Below are 21,191 nucleotides of genomic sequence, written 5' to 3'. Positions count from 1 at the left end.
ATCAAAAAATATCATGGAACATAAAAAGTAGAAAACTTAATTCTCTACAGAAAAGGTCTCTTAACATTTTGCCATAGCTCGCTTCGTTTCCGAGATATTTGCAGATTTATCTCAAGGGAAGGGGCCTGACGGACATATTTCGAGATATTTCTTCTTCTTGTTGTTCTTCTTCTGCACAGCTAAACTGGACGTGGCATTTCCAGCTCGCAATAGTGCAGAGTTATCTCAAAGAGAGGGGCCACGGTGTTTCTGTATCTCGATTATGTTGGTGCGGCTTCGGAACTTTTAAATATCTTGATATATCTCGAGAACTACGCATCTGATCAAAAAATATCATAGAACATAAATTGTAGGAAACATAATTGTCTACAAAAAAGGTCTCTTAACATTTTGCCATAGCTCGCTTCGTTTCCGAGATACTTGCCGATTTATCTCAAGGGAAGGGGCCTGACGGACATATATCGAGATATTTCTTCTTCTTGTTGTTCTTCTTCTGCACAGCTAAGCTGGAAGTGGCATTTGCAGCTCGCAATTGTGCAGAGTTATCTCAAAGAGAGGGGCCACGGTGTTTCTGTATCTCTATTATGTTGGTGCGGCTTCGGAACTTTTAAATATCTTGATATATCTCGAGAACTACGCATCTGATCAGAAAATATCATAGAAGATAAAAAGTAGGAAACTTAATTCTCTACAAAAAAGGTCTCTTAACATTTTGCCATAGCTCGCTTCGTTTCCGAGATATTTGCAGATTTATCTCAAGGTAAGGGGCCTGACGGACATATTTCGAGATATTTCTTCTTCTTGTTGTTCTTCTTCTGCACAGCTAAGCTGGAAGTGGCATTTGCAGCTCGCAATAGTGCATAGCTATCTGAAAGAAAGGGGCCACGGTGTTTCTGTATCTCTATTATGTTGGTGCGGCTTCGGAACTTTTAAATATCTTGATATATCTCGAGAACTACGCATCTGATCAAAAAATATCATAGACCATAAAAGGTAGGAAACTTAATTCGCTACAAAAAAGGTCTCTTAACATTTTGCCATAGCTCGCTTCGTTTCCGAGATATTTGCAGATTTATCTCAAGGGAAGGGGCCTGACGGACATATTTCGAGATATTTCTTCTTCTTGTTGTTCTTCTTCTGCACAGCTAAGCTGGAAGTGGCATTTGCGGCTCGCACTAGTGCAGAGTTATCTCAAAGAAAGGGGCCACGGTGTTTCTGTATCTCTATTATGTTGGTGCGGCTTCGGAACTTTTAAATATCTTGATATATCTCGAGAACTACGCGTCTGATCAAAAAATATCATAGAACATAAAAAGTAGGAAACTTAATTCTCTACAAAAAAGTCTGTTAACATTTTGCCATAGCTCGCTTCGTTTCCGAGATATTTGCAGATTTATCTCAAGGGAAGGGGCCTGACGGACATATTTCGAGATATTTCTTCTTCTTGTTGTTCTTCTTCTGCACAGCTAAACTGGACGTGGCATTTCCAGCTCGCAATAGTGCAGAGTTATCTCAAAGAGAGGGGCCACGGTGTTTCTGTATCTCGATTATGTTGGTGCGGCTTCGGAACTTTTAAATATCTTGATATATCTCGAGAACTACGCATCTGATCAAAAAATATCATAGAACATAAATTGTAGGAAACATAATTGTCTACAAAAAAGGTCTCTTAACATTTTGCCATAGCTCGCTTCGTTTCCGAGATACTTGCCGATTTATCTCAAGGGAAGGGGCCTGACGGACATATATCGAGATATTTCTTCTTCTTGTTGTTCTTCTTCTGCACAGCTAAGCTGGAAGTGGCATTTGCAGCTCGCAATTGTGCAGAGTTATCTCAAAGAGAGGGGCCACGGTGTTTCTGTATCTCTATTATGTTGGTGCGGCTTCGGAACTTTTAAATATCTTGATATATCTCGAGAACTACGAATCTGATCAGAAAATATCATAGAAGATAAAAAGTAGGAAACTTAATTCTCTACAAAAAAGGTCTCTTAACATTTTGCCATAGCTCGCTTCGTTTCCGAGATATTTGCAGATTTATCTCATGGTAAGGGGCCTGACGGACATATTTCGAGATACTTCTTCTTCTTGTTGTTCTTCTTCTGCACAGCTAAGCTGGAAGTGGCATTTGCAGCTCGCAATAGTATATAGTTATCTGAAAGAAAGGGGCCACGGTGTTTCTGTATCTCTATTATGTTGGTGCGGCTTCGGAACTTTTAAATATCTCGATATATCTCGAAAACTACGCTTCTGATCAAAAAATATCATAGAACATAAATTGTAGGAAACATAATTCTCTACAAAAAAGGTCTCTTCACATTTTGCCATAGCTCGCTTCGTTTCCGAGATATTTGCAGATATATCTCAAGGGAAGGGGCCTGACGGACATATTTCGAGATATTTCTTCTTCTTGTTGTTCTTCTTCTGCACAGCTAAGCTGGAAGTGGCATTTACAGCTCGCAATAGTGCAGAGTTATCTCAAAGAAAGGGGCCACGGTGTTTCTGTATCTCTATTATGTTGGTGCGGCTTCGGAACTTTTAAATATCTTGATATATCTCGAGAACTACGCATCTGATCAAAAAATATCATAGAAGATAAAAAGTAGGGAACTTAATTCTCTACAAAAAAGGTATCTTAACATTTTCCCATAGCTGGCATCGTTTCCGAGATATTTGCAGATTTATCTCAAGGGAAGGGGCCTGACGGACATATTTCGAGATATTTCTTCTTCTTGTTGTTCTTCTTCTGCACAGCTAAGCTGGAAGTGGCATTTGCGGCTCGCACTAGTGCAGAGTTATCTCAAAGAAAGGGGCCACGGTGTTTCTGTATCTCTATTATGTTGGTGCGGCTTCGGAACTTTTAAATATCTTGATATATCTCGAGAACTACGCGTCTGATCAAAAAATATCATAGAACATAAAAAGTAGGAAACTTAATTCTCTACAAAAAAGTCTGTTAACATTTTGCCATAGCTCGCTTCGTTTCCGAGATATTTGCAGATTTATCTCAAGGGAAGGGGCCTGACGGACATATTTCGAGATATTTCTTCTTCTTGTTGTTCTTCTTCTGCACAGCTAAGCTGGAAGTGGCATTTGCAGCTCGCAATAGTGCAGAGTTATCTCAAAGAAAGGGGCCACGGTGTTTCTGTATCTCTATTATGTTGGTGCAGCTTCAGAACTTTTAAATATCTTGATGTATCTCGAGAACTACGCATCTGATCAAAAAATATCATGGAACATAAAAAGTAGAAAACTTAATTCTCTACAGAAAAGGTCTCTTAACATTTTGCCATAGCTCGCTTCGTTTCCGAGATATTTGCAGATTTATCTCAAGGGAAGGGGCCTGACGGACATATTTCGAGATATTTCTTCTTCTTGTTGTTCTTCTTCTGCATAGCTAAACTGGACGTGGCATTTCCAGCTCGCAATAGTGCAGAGTTATCTCAAAGAGAGGGGCCACGGTGTTTCTGTATCTCGATTATGTTGGTGCGGCTTCGGAACTTTTAAATATCTTGATATATCTCGAGAACTACGCATCTGATCAAAAAATATCATAGAACATAAATAGTAGGAAACATAATTGTCTACAAAAAAGGTCTCTTAACATTTTGCCATAGCTCGCTTCGTTTCCGAGATACTTGCCGATTTATCTCAAGGGAAGGGGCCTGACGGACATATATCGAGATATTTCTTCTTCTTGTTGTTCTTCTTCTGCACAGCTAAGCTGGAAGTGGCATTTGCAGCTCGCAATTGTGCAGAGTTATCTCAAAGAGAGGGGCCACGGTGTTTCTGTATCTCTATTATGTTGGTGCGGCTTCGGAACTTTTAAATATCTTGATATATCTCGAGAACTACGAATCTGATCAGAAAATATCATAGAAGATAAAAAGTAGGAAACTTAATTCTCTACAAAAAAGGTCTCTTAACATTTTGCCATAGCTCGCTTCGTTTCCGAGATATTTGCAGATCTATCTCATGGTAAGGGGCCTGACGGACATATTTCGAGATATTTCTTCTTCTTGTTGTTCTTCCTCTGCACAGCTAAGCTGGAAGTGGCATTTGCAGCTCGCAATAGTGCAGAGTTATCTCAAAGAAAGGGGCCACGGTGTTTCTGTATCTCTATTATGTTGGTGCGGCTTCTTAACTTTTAAATATCTTGATATATCTCGAGAACTACGCATCTGATCAAAAAATATCATAGAACATAAAAAGTAGGAAACTCAATTCTCTACAAAAAAGGTCTCTTAACATTTTGCAATAGCTCGCTTCGTTTCCGAGATATTTGCAGATTTATCTCAAGGGAAGGGGCCTGACGGACATATTTCGAGATATTTCTTCTTCTTGTTGTTCTTCTTCTGCACAGCTAAGCTGGAAGTGGCATTTGCGGCTCGCACTAGTGCAGAGTTATCTCAAAGAAAGGAGCCACGGTGTTTCTGTATCTCTATTATGTTGGTGCGGCTTCGGAACTTTTAAATATCTTGATATATCTCGAGAACTACGCGTCTGATCAAAAAATATCATAGAACATAAAAAGTAGGAAACATAATTCTCTACAAAAAACGTCTCTTAACATTTTGCCATAGCTCGCTTCGTTTCCGAGATATTTGCACATTCAGCTCAAAGGAACTGGCCTGACGGACATATTTCGAGATATTTCTTCTTCTTGTTGTTCTTCCTCTGCACAGCTAAGCTGGAAGTGGCATTTGCAGCTCGCAATAGTGCAGAGTTATCTCAAAGAAAGGGGCCACGGTGTTTCTGTATCTCTATTATGTTGGTGCGGCTTCGGAACTTTTAAATATCTTGATATATCTCGAGAACTACGCATCTGATCAGAAAATATCATACAAGATAAAAAGTAGGAAGCTTAATTCTCTACAAAAAAGGGCTCTTAACATTTTGCCATAGCTCGCTTCGTTTCCGAGATATTTGCAGATTCAGCTCAAAGGAACTGGCCTGACGGACATATTTCGAGATATTTCTTCTTCTTGTTGTTCTTCTTCTGCACAGCTAAGCTGGAAGTGGCATTTGCAGCTCGCAATAGTGCAGAGTTATCTCAAAGAAAGGGGCCACGGTGTTTCTGTATCTCTATTATGTTGGTGCGGCTTCGGAACTTTTAAATATCTTGATATATCTCGAGAACTACGCGTCTGATCAAAAAATATCATAGAACATAAAAAGTAGGAAACTTAATTCTCTACACATAAGGTCTCTCAACATTTCGCCATAGCTCGCTTCGTTTCCGAGATATTTGCAGATTTATCTCAAGGGAAGGGGCCTGACGGACATATTTCGAGATATTTCTTCCTCTTGTTGTTCTTCTTCTGCACAGCTAAACTGGACGTGGCATTTCCAGCTCGCAATAGTGCAGAGTTATCTCAAAGAGAGGGGCCACGGTGTTTCTGTATCTCTATTATGTTGGTGCAGCTTCGGAACTTTTAAATATCTTGATATATCGCGAGAACTACGCATCTGATCAAAAAATATCATAGAACATAAATTGTAGGAAACATAATTGTCTACAAAAAAGGTCTCTTAACATTTTGCCATAGCTCGCTTCGTTTCCGAGATACTTGCCGATTTATCTCAAGGGAAGGGGCCTGATGGACATATTTCGAGATATTTCTTCTTCTTGTTGTTCTTCTTCTGCACAGCTAAGCTGGAAGTGGCATTTGCAGCTCGCAATTGTGCAGAGTTATCTCAAAGAGAGGGGCCACGGTGTTTCTGTATCTCTATTATGTTGGTGCGGCTTCGGAACTTTTAAATATCTTGATATATCTCGAGAACTACGAATCTGATCAGAAAATACCATAGAAGATAAAAAGTAGGAAACTTAATTCTCTACAAAAAAGCTCTCTTAACATTTTGCCATAGCTCGCTTCGTTTCCGAGATATTTGCAGATTTATCTCATGGTAAGGGGCCTGACGGACATATTTCGAGATATTTCTTCTTCTTGTTGTTCTTCTTCTGCACAGCTAAGCGGGAAGTGGCATTTGCAGCTCGCAATAGTGCATAGTTATCTGAAAGAAAGGGGCCACGGTGTTTCTGTATCTCTATTATGTTGGTGCGGCTTCGGAACTTTTAAATATCTTGATATATCTCGAGGACTACGCATCTGATCAAAAAATACCATAGAACATAAAAAGTAGGAAACTTAATTCTCTACACATAAGGTCTCTTAACATTTTGCCATAGCTCGCTTCGTTTCCGAGATATTTGCAGATTTATCTCAAGGGAAGGGGCCTGACGGACATATTTCGAGATATTTCTTCTTCTTGTTGTTCTTCTTCTGCACAGCTAAGCTGGAAGTGGCATTTGCGGCTCGCACTAGTGCAGAGTTATCTCAAAGAAAGGGGCCACGGTGTTTCTGTATCCCTATTATGTTGGTGCGGCTTCGGAACTTTTAAATATCTCGATATATCTCGAAAACTACGCTTCTGATCAAAAAATATCATAGAACATAAATTGTAGGAAACACAATTCTCTACAAAAAACGTCTCTTAACATTTTGCTATAGCTCGCTTCGTTTCCGAGATATTTGCAGATTCAGCTCAAAGGAACTGGCCTGACGGACATATTTCGAGATATTTCTTCTTCTTGTTGTTCTTCCTCTGCACAGCTAAGCTGGAAGTGGCATTAGCAGCTCGCAATAGTGCAGAGTTATCTCAAAGAAAGGGGCCACGGTGTTTCTGTATCCCTATTATGTTGGTGCGGCTTCGGAACTTTTAAATATCTCGATATATCTCGAAAACTACGCTTCTGATCAAAAAATATCATAGAACATAAATTGTAGGAAACACAATTCTCTACAAAAAACGTCTCTTAACATTTTGCTATAGCTCGCTTCGTTTCCGAGATATTTGCAGATTCAGCTCAAAGGAACTGGCCTGACGGACATATTTCGAGATATTTCTTCTTCTTGTTGTTCTTCCTCTGCACAGCTAAGCTGGAAGTGGCATTAGCAGCTCGCAATAGTGCAGAGTTATCTCAAAGAAAGGGGCCACGGTGTTTCTGTATCTCTATTATGTTGGTGCGGCTTCGGAACTTTTAAATATCTTGATATATCTCGAGAACTACGCATCTCATCAAAAAATATCATAGAACGTAAAAAGTAGGAAACTTAATTCTCTACAAAAAAGGTCTCTTAACATTTTGCCATAGGTCGCTTCGTTTCCGAGATGTTTGCAGATTTATCTCAAGGGAAGGGGCCTAACGGACATATTTCGAGATATTTCTTCTTCTTGTTGTCCTTCTTCTGCACAGCTAAACTGGAAGTGGCATTTCCAGCTCGCAATAGTGCAGAGTTATCTCAAAGAGAGGGGCCACGGTGTTTCTGTATCTCTATTATGTTGGTGCGGCATCGGAACTTTTAAATATCTTGATATATCTCGAGAACTACGCATCTGATCAAAAAATATCATAGAAGATAAAAAGTAGGAAACTTAATTCTCTACAAAAAAGGTCTCTTAACATTTTGCCATAGCTCGCTTCGTTTCCGAGATATTTGCAGATTTATCTCAAGGAAAGGGGCCTGACGGACATATTTCGAGATATTTCTTCTTCTTGTTGTTCTTCTTCTGCACAGCTAAGCTGGAAGTGGCATTTGCGGCTCGCACTAGTGCAGAGTTATCTCAAAGAACGGGGCCACGGTGTTTCTGTATCCCTATTATGTTGGTGCGGCTTCGGAACTTTTAAATATCTTGATATATCTCGAGAACTACGCATCTGATCAAAAAATATCATAGAACGTAAAAAGTAGGAAACTTAATTCTCTACAAAAAAGGTCTCTGAACATTTTGCCATAGCTCGCTTCGTTTCCGAGATATTTGCAGATTTATCTCAAGGGAAGGGGCCTGACGGACATATTTCGAGATATTTCTTCTTCTTGTTGTTCTTCTTCTGCACAGCTAAGCTGGAAGTGGCATTTGCGGCTCGCACTAGTGCAGAGTTATCTCAAAGAAAGGGGCCACGGTGTTTCTGTATCTCTATTATGTTGGTGCGGCTTCGGAACTTTTAAATATCTCGATATATCTCGAAAACTACGCTTCTGATCAAAAAATATCATAGAACATAAATTGTAGGAAACAGAATTCTCTACAAAAAAGGTCTCTTAACATTTTGCCATAGCTCGCTTCGTTTCCGAGATATTTGCAGATATATCTCAAGGGAAGGGGCCTGACGGACATATTTCGAGATATTTCTTCTTCTTGTTGTTCTTCTTCTGCACAGCTAAGCTGGAAGTGGCATTTGCGGCTCGCACTAGTGCAGAGTTATCTCAAAGAAAGGGGCCACGGTGTTTCTGTATCCCTATTATGTTGGTGCGGCTTCGGAACTTTTAAATATCTCGATATATCTCGAAAACTACGCTTCTGATCAAAAAATATCATAGAAGATAAAAAGTAGGAAACTTAATTCTCTACAAAAAAGGTCTCTTAACATTTTGCCATAGCTCGCTTCGTTTCCGAGATATTTGCAGATTTATCTCAAGGAAAGGGGCCTGACGGACATATTTCGAGATATTTCTTCTTCTTGTTGTTCTTCTTCTGCACAGCTAAGCTGGAAGTGGCATTTGCGGCTCGCACTAGTGCAGAGTTATCTCAAAGAAAGGGGCCACGGTGTTTCTGTATCTCTATTATGTTGGTGCGGCTTCGGAACTTTTAAATATCTTGATATATCTCGAGAACTACGCATCTGATCAAAAAATATCATAGAACATAAAAAGTAGGAAACTTAATTCTCTACAAAAAAGGTCTCTTAACATTTTGCCATAGCTCGCTTCGTTTCCGAGATATTTGCAGATTTATCTCAAGGGAATGGGCCTGACGGACATATTTCGAGATATTTCTTCTTCTTGTTGTTCTTCTTCTGCACAGCTAAGCTGGAAGTGGCATTTGCGGCTCGCACTAGTGCAGAGTTATCTCAAAGAAAGGGGCCACGGTGTTTCTGTATCCCTATTATGTTGGTGCGGCTTCGGAACTTTTAAATATCTCGATATATCTCGAGAACTACGCATCTGATCAAAAAATATTATACAACATAAAAAGTAGGAAACTTAATTCTCTACAAAAAAGGTCTCTTAACATTTTGCCATAGCTCGCTTCGTTTCCGAGATATTTGCAGATTTATCTCAAGGGAAGGGGCCTGACGGACATATTTCGAGATATTTCTTCTTCTTGTTGTTCTTCTTCTGCACAGCTAAGCTGGAACTGGCATTTGCGGCTCGCACTAGTGCAGAGTTATCTCAAAGAAAGGGGCCACGGTGTTTCTGTATCTCTATTATGTTGGTGCGGCTTCGGAACTTTTAAATATCTTGATATATCTCGAGAACTACGCATCTGATCAAAAAATATCATAGAACATAAATTGTAGGAAACAGAGTTCTCTACAAAAAAGGTCTGTTAACATTTTGCCATAGCTCGCTTCGTTTCCGAGATATTTGCAGATATATCTCAAGGGAAGGGGCCTGACGGACATATTTCGAGATATTTCTTCTTCTTGTTGTTCTTCTTCTGCACAGCTAAGCTGGAAGTGGCATTTGCGGCTCGCACTAGTGCAGAGTTATCTCAAAGAAAGGGGCCACGGTGTTTCTGTATCCCTATTATGTTGGTGCGGCTTCGGAACTTTTAAATATCTTGATATATCTCGAGAACTACGCATCTGATCAAAAAATATCATAGAACGTAAAAAGTAGGAAACTTAATTCTCTACAAAAAAGGTCTCTGAACATTTTGCCATAGCTCGCTTCGTTTCCGAGATATTTGCAGATATATCTCAAGGGAAGGGGCCTGACGGACATATTTCGAGATATTTCTTCTTCTTGTTGTTCTTCTTCTGCACAGCTAAGCTGGGAGTGGCATTTGCGGCTCGCACTAGTGCAGAGTTATCTCAAAGAAAGGGGCCACGGTGTTTCTGTATCCCTATTATGTTGGTGCGGCTTCGGAACTTTTAAATATCTCGATATATCTCGAGAACTACGCATCTGATCAAAAAATATCATACAACATAAAAAGTAGGAAACTTAATTCTCTACAAAAAAGGTCTCTTAACATTTTGCCATAGCTCGCTTCGTTTCCGAGATATTTGCAGATTTATCTCAAGGGAAGGGGCCTGACGGACATATTTCGAGATATTTCTTCTTCTTGTTGTTCTTCTTCTGCACAGCTAAGCTGGAACTGGCATTTGCGGCTCGCACTAGTGCAGAGTTATCTCAAAGAAAGGGGCCACGGTGTTTCTGTATCTCTATTATGTTGGTGCGGCTTCGGAACTTTTAAATATCTTGATATATCTCGAGAACTACGCATCTGATCAAAAAATATCATAGAACATAAATTGTAGGAAACAGAGTTCTCTACAAAAAAGGTCTGTTAACATTTTGCCATAGCTCGCTTCGTTTCCGAGATATTTGCAGATATATCTCAAGGGAAGGGGCCTGACGGACATATTTCGAGATATTTCTTCTTCTTGTTGTTCTTCTTCTGCACAGCTAAGCTGGAAGTGGCATTTACAGCTCGCAATAGTGCAGAGTTATCTCAAAGAAAGGGGCCACGGTGTTTCTGTATCTCTATTATGTTGGTGCGGCTTCGGAACTTTTAAATATCTTGATATATCTCGAGAACTACGCATCTGATCAAAAAATATCATAGAACATAAAAAGTAGGAAACTTAATTCTCTACAAAAAAGGTCTCTTAACATTTTGCCATAGCTCGCTTCGTTTCCGAGATATTTGCAGATTTATCTCAAGGGAAGGGGCCTGACGGACATATTTCGAGATATTTCTTCTTCTTGTTGTTCTTCTTCTGCACAGCTAAGCTGGAAGTGGCATTTGCGGCTCGCACTAGTGCAGAGTTATCTCAAAGAAAGGGGCCACGGTGTTTCTGTATCCCTATTATGTTGGTGCGGCTTCGGAACTTTTAAATATCTCGATATATCTCGAAAAGTACGCTTCTGATCAAAAAATATCATAGAACATAAATTGTAGGAAACATAATTCTCTACAAAAGACGTCTCTTAACATTTTGCCATAGCTCGCTTCGTTTCCGAGATATTTGCAGATTCAGCTCAAATGAACTGGCCTGACGGACATATTTCGAGATATTTCTACTTCTTGTTGTTCTTCCTCTGCACAGCTAAGCTGGAAGTGGCATTTGCAGCTCGCAATAGTGCAGAGTTATCTCAAAGAAAGGGGCCACGGTGTTTCTGTATCTCTATTATGTTGGTGCGGCTTCGGAACTTTTAAATATCTTGATATATCTCGAGATCTACGCATCTCATCAAAAAATATCATAGAACATAAAAAGTAGGAAACTTAATTCTCTACAAAAAAGGTCTCTTAACATTTTGCCATAGCTCGCTTCGTTTCCGAGATATTTGCAGATTTATCTCAAGGGAAGGGGCCTGACGGACACATTTCGAGATATTTCTTCTTCTTGTTGTTCTTCTTCTGCACAGCTAAGCTGGAAGTGGCATTTGCGGCTCGCACTAGTGCAGAGTTATCTCAAAGAAAGGGGCCACGGTGTTTCTGTATCCCTATTATGTTGGTGCGGCTTCGGAACTTTTAAATATCTCGATATATCTCGAAAACTACGCTTCTGATCAAAAAATATCATAGAACATAAATTGTAGGAAACATAATTCTCTACAAAAAACGTCTCTTAACATTTTGCCATAGCTCGCTTCGTTTCCGAGATATTTGCAGATTCAGCTCAAAGGAACTGGCCTGACGGACATATTTCGAGATATTTCTACTTCTTGTTGTTCTTCCTCTGCACAGCTAAGCTGGAAGTGGCATTTCCAGCTCGCAATAGTGCAGAGTTATCTCAAAGAAAGGGGCCACGGTGTTTCTGTATCTCTATTATGTTGGTGCGGCTTCGGAACTTTTAAATATCTTGATATATCTCGAGATCTACGCATCTCATCAAAAAATATCATAGAACATAAAAAGTAGGAAACTTAATTCTCTACAAAAAAGGTCTCTTAACATTTTGCCATAGCTCGCTTCTTTTCCGAGATATTTGCAGATATATCTCAAGGGAAGGGGCCTGACGGACATATTTCGAGATATTTCTTCTTCTTGTTGTTCTTCTTCTGCACAGCTAAGCTGGAAGTGGCATTTGCAGCTCGCAATAGTGCAGAGTTATCTCAAAGAAAGGGGCCACGGTGTTTCTGTATCTCTATTATGTTGGTGCGGCTTCGGAACTTTTAAATATATTGATATATCTCGAGAACTACGCATCTGATCAAAAAATATCATAGAACGTAAAAGGTAGGAAACTTAATTCTCTACAAATAAGGTCTCTTAACATTTTGCCATAGCTCGCTTCGTTTCCGAGATATTTGCAGATTTATCTCAAGGGAAGGGGCCTAACGGACATATTTCGAGATATTTTTGCTTCTTGTTGTTCTTCCTCTGCACAGCTAAGCTGGAAGTGGCATTTGCAGCTCGCAATAGTGCAGAGTTATCTCAAAGAAAGGGGCCACGGTGTTTCTGTATCTCTATTATGTTGGTGCGGCTTCGGAACTTTTAAATATCTTGATATATCTCGAGAACTACGCATCTGATCAAAAAATATCATACAACATAAAAAGTAGGAAACTTAATTCTCTACAAAAAAGGTCTCTTAACATTTCGCCATAGCTCGCTTCGTTTCCGAGATATTTGCAGATTTATCTCAAGGGAAGGGGCCTGACGGACATATTTCGAGATATTTCTTCTTCTTGTTGTCCTTCTTCTGCACAGCTAAGCTGGAAGTGGCATTTACAGCTCGCAATCGTGCAGAGTTATCTCAAAGAAAGGGGCCACGGTGTTTCTGTATCTCTATTATGTTGGTGCGGCTTCGGAACTTTTAAATATCTTGATATATCTCGAGAACTACGCATCTGATCAAAAAATATCATAGAACATGAAAAGTAGGAAACTTAATTCTCTACAAAAAAGGTCTCTTAACATTTCGCCATAGCTCGCTTCGTTTCCGAGATATTTGCAGATTTATCTCAAGGGAAGGGGCCTGACAGACATATTTCGAGATATTTCTTCTTCTTGTTGTTCTTCTTCTGCACAGCTAAGCTGGAAGTGGCATTTGCGGCTCGCACTAGTGCAGAGTTATCTCAAAGAAAGGGGCCACGGTGTTTCTGTATCCCTATTATGTTGGTGCGGCTTCGGAACTTTTAAATATCTCGATATATCTCGAAAACTACGCTTCTGATCAAAAAATATCATAGAACATAAATTGTAGGAAACATAATTCTCTACAAAAAATGTCTCTTAACATTTTGCCATAGCTCGCTTCGTTTCCGAGATATTTGCAGATTCAGCTCAAAGGAACTGTCCTGACGGACATATTTCGAGATATTTCTTCTTCTTGTTGTTCTTCCTCTGCACAGCTAAGCTGGAAGTGGCATTTGCAGCTCGCAATAGTGCAGAGTTATCTCAAAGAAAGGGGCCACGGTGTTTCTGTATCTCTATTATGTTGGTGCGGCTTCGGAACTTTTAAATATCTTGATATATCTCGAGAACTACGCATCTGATCAAAAAATATCATAGAACATAAAAAGTAGGAAACTTAATTCTCTACAAAAAAGGTCTCTTAACATTTTGCCATAGCTCGCTTCGTTTCCGAGATATTTGCAGATTTATCTCAAGGGAAGGGGCCTGACGGACATATTTCGAGATATTTCTTCTTCTTGTTGTTCTTCTTCTGCACAGCTAAGCTGGAACTGGCATTTGCGGCTCGCACTAGTGCAGAGTTATCTCAAAGAAAGGGGCCACGGTGTTTCTGTATCTCTATTGTGTTGGTGTGGCTTCGGAACTTTTAAATATCTCGATGTATCTGGAAAACTACGCTTCTGATCAAAAACTATCATAGAACATAAATTGTAGGAAGCATAATTCTCTACAAAAAAGGTCTCTTAACATTTTGCCATAGCTCGCTTCTTTTCCGAGATATTTGCAGATATATCTCAAGGGAAGGGGCCTGACGGACATATTTCGAGATATTTCTTCTTCTTGTTGTTCTTCTTCTGCACAGCTAAGCTGGAAGTGGCATTTGCGGCTCGCACTAGTGCAGAGTTATCTCAAAGAAAGGGGCCACGGTGTTTCTGTATCCCTATTATGTTGGTGCGGCTTCGGAACTTTTGAATATCTCGATATATCTCGAAAACTACGCTTCTGATCAAAAAATATCATAGAACATAAATTGTAGGAACCATAATTCTCTATAAAAAACGTCTCTTAACATTTTCCCATAGCTCGCTTCGTTTCCGAGATATTTGCAGATTCAGCTCAAAGGAACTGGCCTGACGGACATATTTCGAGATATTTCTTCTTCTTGTTGTTCTTCCTCTGCACAGCTAAGCTGGAAGTGGCATTTGCGGCTCGCACTAGTGCAGAGTTATCTCAACGAAAGGGGCCACGGTGTTTCTGTATCTCTATTATGTTGGTGCGGCTTCGGAACTTTTAAATATCTCGATATATCTCGAAAACTACGCTTCTGATCAAAAAGTATCATACAACATAAATTGTAGGAAACTTAATTCTCTACAAAAAAGGTCTCTTAACATTTTGCCATAGCTCTCTTCGTTTCCGAGACATTTGCAGATTTATCTCAAGGGAAGGGGCCTGACGGACATATTTCGAGATATTTCTTCTTCTTGTTGTTCTTCTGCACAGCTAAGCTGGAAGTGGCATTTGCAGCTCGCAATAGTGCATAGTTATCTGAAAGAAAGGGGCCACGGTGTTTCTGTATCTCTATTATGTTGGTGCGGCTTCGGAACTTTTAAATATCTTGATATATCTCGAGAACTACGCATCTAATCAAAAAATATCATAGAACTGAAAAGTAGGAAACTTAATTCTCTACAAAAAAGGTCTCTTAACATTTTGCCATAGCTCTCTTCGTTTCCGAGATATTTGCAGATTTATCTCAAGGGAAGGGGCCTGACGGACATATTTCGAGATATTTCTTCTTCTTGTTGTTCTTCTTCTGCACAGCTAAGCTGGAAGTGGCATTTGCAGCTCGCAATAGTGCAGAGTTATCTCAAAGAAAGGGGCCACGGTGTTTCTGTATCTCTATTATGTTGGTGCGGCTTCGGAACTTTTAAATATATTGATATATCTCGAGAACTACGCATCTGATCAAAAAATATCATAGAACGTAAAAGGTAGGAAACTTAATTCTCTACAAATAAGGTCTCTTAACATTTTGCCATAGCTCGCTTCGTTTCCGAGATATTTGCAGATTTATCTCAAGGGAAGGGGCCTAACGGACATATTTCGAGATATTTTTGCTTCTTGTTGTTCTTCTTCTGCACAGCTAAACTGGAAGTGGCATTTCCAGCTCGCAATAGTGCAGAGTTATCTCAAAGAGAGGGGCCACGGTGTTTCTGTATCTCTATTATGTTGGTGCGGCTTCGGAACTTTTAAATATCTTGATATATCTCGAGAACTACGCATCTGATCAAAAAATATCATAGAACATAAAAAGTAGGAAACTTAATTCTCTACAAAAAAGGTCTCTTAACATTTTGCCATAGCTCGCTTCGTTTCCGAGATATTTGCAGATTTATCTCAAGGGAAGGGGCCTGACGGACATATTTCGAGATATTTCTTCTTCTTGTTGTTCTTCTTCTGCACAGCTAAGCTGGAAGTGGCATTTGCGGCTCGCACTAGTGCAGAGTTATCTCAAAGAAAGGGGCCACGGTGTTTCTGTATCTCTATTATATTGGTGCGGCTTCGGAACTTTTAAATATCTCGATATATCTCGAAAACTACGCTTCTGATCAAAAAATATCATAGAACATAAATTGTAGGAAACATAATTCTCTACAAAAAAGGTCTCTCAACATTTTGTCATAGCTCGCTTCGTTTCCGAGATATTTGCAGATATATCTCAAGGGAAGGGGCCTGACGGACATATTTCGGGATATTTCTTCTTCTTGTTGTTCTTCTTCTGCACAGCTAAGCTGGAAGTGGCATTTACAGCGCGCAATAGTGCAGAGTTATCTCAAAGAAAGGGGCCACGGTGTTTCTGTATCTCTATTATGTTGGTGCAGCTTCGGAACTTTTAAATATCTTGATATATCTCGAGAACTACGCATCTGATCAAAAAATATCATAGAACATAAAAAGTAGGAAGCTTAATTCTCTACAAAAGAGGTCTCTTAACATTTTGCCATAGCTCGCTTCGTTTCCGAGATATTTGCAGATTTATCTCAAGGGAAGGGGCCTAACGGACATATTTCGAGATATTTCTTCTTCTTGTTGTTCTTCTTCTGCACAGCTAAGCTGGAAGTGGCATTTACAGCTCGCAATAGTGCAGAGTTATCTCAAAGAAAGGGGCCACGGTGTTTCTGTATCTCTATTATGTTGGTGCGGCTTCGGAACTTTTAAATATCTTGATATATCTCGAGAACTACGCATCAGATCAAAAAATATCATAGAACATAAAAAGTAGGAAACTTAATTCTCTACACAAAAGGTCTCTTAACATTTTGCCATAGCTCTCTTCTTTTCCGAGATATTTGCAGATTTATCTCAAGGGAAGGGGCCTGACGGACATATTTCGAGATATTTCTTCTTCTTGTTGTTCTTCTTCTGCACAGCTAAGCTGGAAGTGGCATTTACAGCTCGCAATACTGCAGAGTTATCTCAAAGAAAGGGGCCACGGTGTTTCTGTATCCCTATTATGTTGGTGCGGCTTCGGAACTTTTAAATATCTCGATATATCTCGAAAACTACGCTTCTGATCAAAAAATATCATAGAACATAAATTGTAGGAAACATAATTCTCTACAAAAAACGTCTCTTAATATTTTGCCATAGCTCGCTTCGTTTCCGAGATATTTGCAGATTCAGCTCAAAGGAACTGGCCTGACGGACATATTTCGAGATATTTCTTCTTCTTGTTGTTCTTCCTCTGCACAGCTAAGCTGGAAGTGGCATTTGCAGCTCGCAATAGTGCAGAGTTATCTCAAAGAAAGGGGCCACGGTGTTTCTGTATCTCTATTATGTTGGTGCGGCTTTGGAACTTTTAAATATCTCGATATATCTCGAAAACTACGCTTCTGATCAAAAAATATCATAGAACATAAGTTGTAGGAAACATAATTCTCTACAAAAAAGGTCTCTTAACATTTTGCCATAGCTCGCTTCGTTTCCGAGATATTTGCAGATTTATCTCAAGGGAAGGGGCCTGACGGACATATTTCGAGATATTTCTTCTTCTTGATGTTCTTCTTCTGCACAGCTAAGCTGGAAGTGCTATTTGCAGCTCGCAATAGTGCAGAGTTATCTCAAAGGAAGGGGCCACGGTGTTTCTGTATCTCTATTATGTTGGTGCGGCTTCGGAACTTTTAAATATCTTGATATATCTCGAGAACTACGCATCTGATCAAAAAATATCATAGAACATAAAACGTAGGAAACTTAATTCTCTACAAAAAAGGTCTCTCAACATTTTGCCATAGCTCGCTTCGTTTCCGAGATATTTGCAGATTTATCTCAAGGGAAGGGGCCTGACGGACATATTTCGAGATATTTCTTCTTCTTGTTGTTCTTCTTCTGCACAGCTAAGCTGGAAGTGGCATTTGCGGCTCGCAATAGTGCAGAGTTATCTCAAAGAAAGGGGCCACGGTGTTTCTGTATCTCTATTATGTTGGTGCGGCTTCGGAACTTTTAAATATCTCGATATATCTCGAAAACTACGCTTCTGATCAAAAAATATCATAGAACATAAATTGTAGGAAACCTAATTCTCTACAAAAAAGGTCTCTTAACATTTTGCCATAGCTCGCTTCGTTTCCGAGATATTTGCAGATATATCTCAAGGGAAGGGGCCTGACGGACATATTTCGAGATATTTCTTCTTCTTGATGTTCTTCTTCTGCACAGCTAAGCTGGAAGTGGCATTTGCAGCTCGCAATAGTGCAGAGTTATCTCAAAGAAAGGGGCCACGGTGTTTCTGTATCTCTATTATGTTGGTGCGGCTTCGGAACTTTTAAATATCTTGATATATCTCGAGAACTACGCATCTGATCAAAAAATATCATAGAACATAAAACGTAGGAAACTTAATTCTCTACAAAAAAAGGTCTCTCAACATTTTGCCATAGCTCGCTTCGTTTCCGAGATATTTGCAGATTTATCTCAAGGGAAGGGGCCTGACGGACATATTTCGAGATATTTCTTCTTCTTGTTGTTCTTCTTCTGCACAGCTAAGCTGGAAGTGGCATTTGCGGCTCGCAATAGTGCAGAGTTATCTCAAAGAAAGGGGCCACGGTGTTTCTGTATCTCTATTATGTTGGTGCGGCTTCGGAACTTTTAAATATCTTGATATATCTCGAGAACTACGCATCAGATCAAAAAATATCAATGAACATAAAAAGTAGGAAACTTAATTCTCTACAAAAAAGGTCTCTTAACATTTTGCCATAGCTCTCTTCGTTTCCGCGATATTTGCAGATTTATCTCAAGGGAAGGGGCCTGACGGACATATTTCGAGATATTTCTTCTTCTTGATGTTCTTCTTCTGCACAGCTAAGCTGGAAGTGGCATTTGCAGCTCGCAATAGTGCAGAGTTATCTCAAAGAAAGGGGCCACGGTGTTTCTGTATCTCTATTATGTTGGTGTGGCTTCGGAACTTTTAAATATCTCGATGTATCTCGAAAACTACGCTTCTGATCAAAAAATATCATAGAACATAAATTGTAGGAAGCATAATTCTCTACAAAAAAGGTCTCTTAACATTTTGCCATAGCTCGCTTCTTTTCCGAGATATTTGCAGATATATCTCAAGGGAAGGGGCCTGACGGACATATTTCGAGATATTTCTTCTTCTTGTTGTTCTTCTTCTGCACAGCTAAGCTGGAAGTGGCATTTGCGGCTCGCACTAGTGCAGAGTTATCTCAAAGAAAGGGGCCACGGTGTTTCTGTATCCCTATTATGTTGGTGCGGCTTCGGAACTTTTAAATATCTCGATATATCTCGAAAACTACGCTTCTGATCAAAAAATATCATAGAACATAAATTGTAGGAACCATAATTCTCTATAAAAAACGTCTCTTAACATTTTGCCATAGCTCTCTTCGTTTCCGAGACATTTGCAGATTTATCTCAAGGGAAGGGGCCTGACGGACATATTTCGAGATATTTCTTCTTCTTGTTGTTCTTCTGCACAGCTAAGCTGGAAGTGGCATTTGCAGCTCGCAATAGTGCATAGTTATCTGAAAGAAAGGGGCCACGGTGTTTCTGTATCTCTATTATGTTGGTGCGGCTTCGGAACTTTTAAATATCTTGATATATCTCGAGAACTACGCATCTAATCAAAAAATATCATAGAACTAAAAAGTAGGAAACTTAATTCTCTACAAAAAAGGTCTCTTAACATTTTGCCATAGCTCTCTTCGTTTCCGAGATATTTGCAGATTTATCTCAAGGGAAGGGGCCTGACGGACATATTTCGAGATATTTCTTCTTCTTGTTGTTCTTCTTCTGCACAGCTAAGCTGGAAGTGGCATTTGCAGCTCGCAATAGTGCAGAGTTATCTCAAAGAAAGGGGCCACGGTGTTTCTGTATCTCTATTATGTTGGTGCGGCTTCGGAACTTTTAAATATATTGATATATCTCGAGAACTACGCATCTGATCAAAAAATATCATAGAACGTAAGAGGTAGGAAACTTAATTCTCTACAAATAAGGTCTCTTAACATTTTGCCATAGCTCGCTTCGTTTCCGAGATATTTGCAGATTTATCTCAAGGGAAGGGGCCTAACGGACATATTTCGAGATATTTTTGCTTCTTGTTGTTCTTCTTCTGCACAGCTAAACTGGAAGTGGCATTTCCAGCTCGCAATAGTGCAGAGTTATCTCAAAGAGAGGGGCCACGGTGTTTCTGTATCTCTATTATGTTGGTGCGGCTTCGGAACTTTTAAATATCTTGATATATCTCGAGAACTACGCATCTGATCAAAAAATATCATAGAACATAAAAAGTAGGAAACTTAATTCTCTACAAAAAAGGTCTCTTAACATTTTGCCATAGCTCTCTTCGTTTCCGAGATATTTGCAGATTTATCTCAAGGGAAGGGGCCTGACGGACATATTTCGAGATATTTCTTCTTCTTGTTGTTCTTCTTCTGCACAGCTAAGCTGGAAGTGGCATTTGCAGCTCGCAATAGTGCAGAGTTATCTCAAAGAAAGGGGCCACGGTGTTTCTGTATCTCTATTATATTGGTGCGGCTTCGGAACTTTTAAATATCTCGATATATCTCGAAAACTACGCTTCTGATCAAAAAATATCATAGAACATAAATTGTAGGAAACATAATTCTCTACAAAAAAGGTCTCTCAACATTTTGTCATAGCTCGCTTCGTTTCCGAGATATTTGCAGATATATCTCAAGGGAAGGGGCCTGACGGACATATTTCGGGATATTTCTTCTTCTTGTTGTTCTTCTTCTGCACAGCTAAGCTGGAAGTGGCATTTACAGCGCGCAATAGTGCAGAGTTATCTCAAAGAAAGGGGCCACGGTGTTTCTGTATCTCTATTATGTTGGTGCAGCTTCGGAACTTTTAAATATCTTGATATATCTCGAGAACTACGCATCTGATCAAAAAATATCATAGAACATAAAAAGTAGGAAGCTTAATTCTCTACAAAAGAGGTCTCTTAACATTTTGCCATAGCTCGCTTCGTTTCCGAGATATTTGCAGATTTATCTCAAGGGAAGGGGCCTAACGGACATATTTCGAGATATTTCTTCTTCTTGTTGTTCTTCTTCTGCACAGCTAAGCTGGAAGTGGCATTTGCGGCTCGCACTAGTGCAGAGTTATCTCAAAGAAAGGGGCCACGGTGTTTCTGTATCCCTATTATGTTGGTGCGGCTTCGGAACTTTTAAATATCTCGATATATCTCGAAAACTACGCTTCTGATCAAAAAATATCATAGAACATAAATTGTAGGAACCATAATTCTCTATAAAAAACGTCTCTTAACATTTTGCCATAGCTCTCTTCGTTTCCGAGACATTTGCAGATTTATCTCAAGGGAAGGGGCCTGACGGACATATTTCGAGATATTTCTTCTTCTTGTTGTTCTTCTGCACAGCTAAGCTGGAAGTGGCATTTGCAGCTCGCAATAGTGCATAGTTATCTGAAAGAAAGGGGCCACGGTGTTTCTGTATCTCTATTATGTTGGTGCG

This window comes from Osmia lignaria, unplaced genomic scaffold, assembly GCF_051020975.1.
Source record: "Osmia lignaria lignaria isolate PbOS001 unplaced genomic scaffold, iyOsmLign1 scaffold0011, whole genome shotgun sequence".
NCBI classification, from domain to species: domain Eukaryota; kingdom Metazoa; phylum Arthropoda; class Insecta; order Hymenoptera; family Megachilidae; genus Osmia; species Osmia lignaria.
This window is presented reverse-complemented; position numbering follows the sequence as displayed.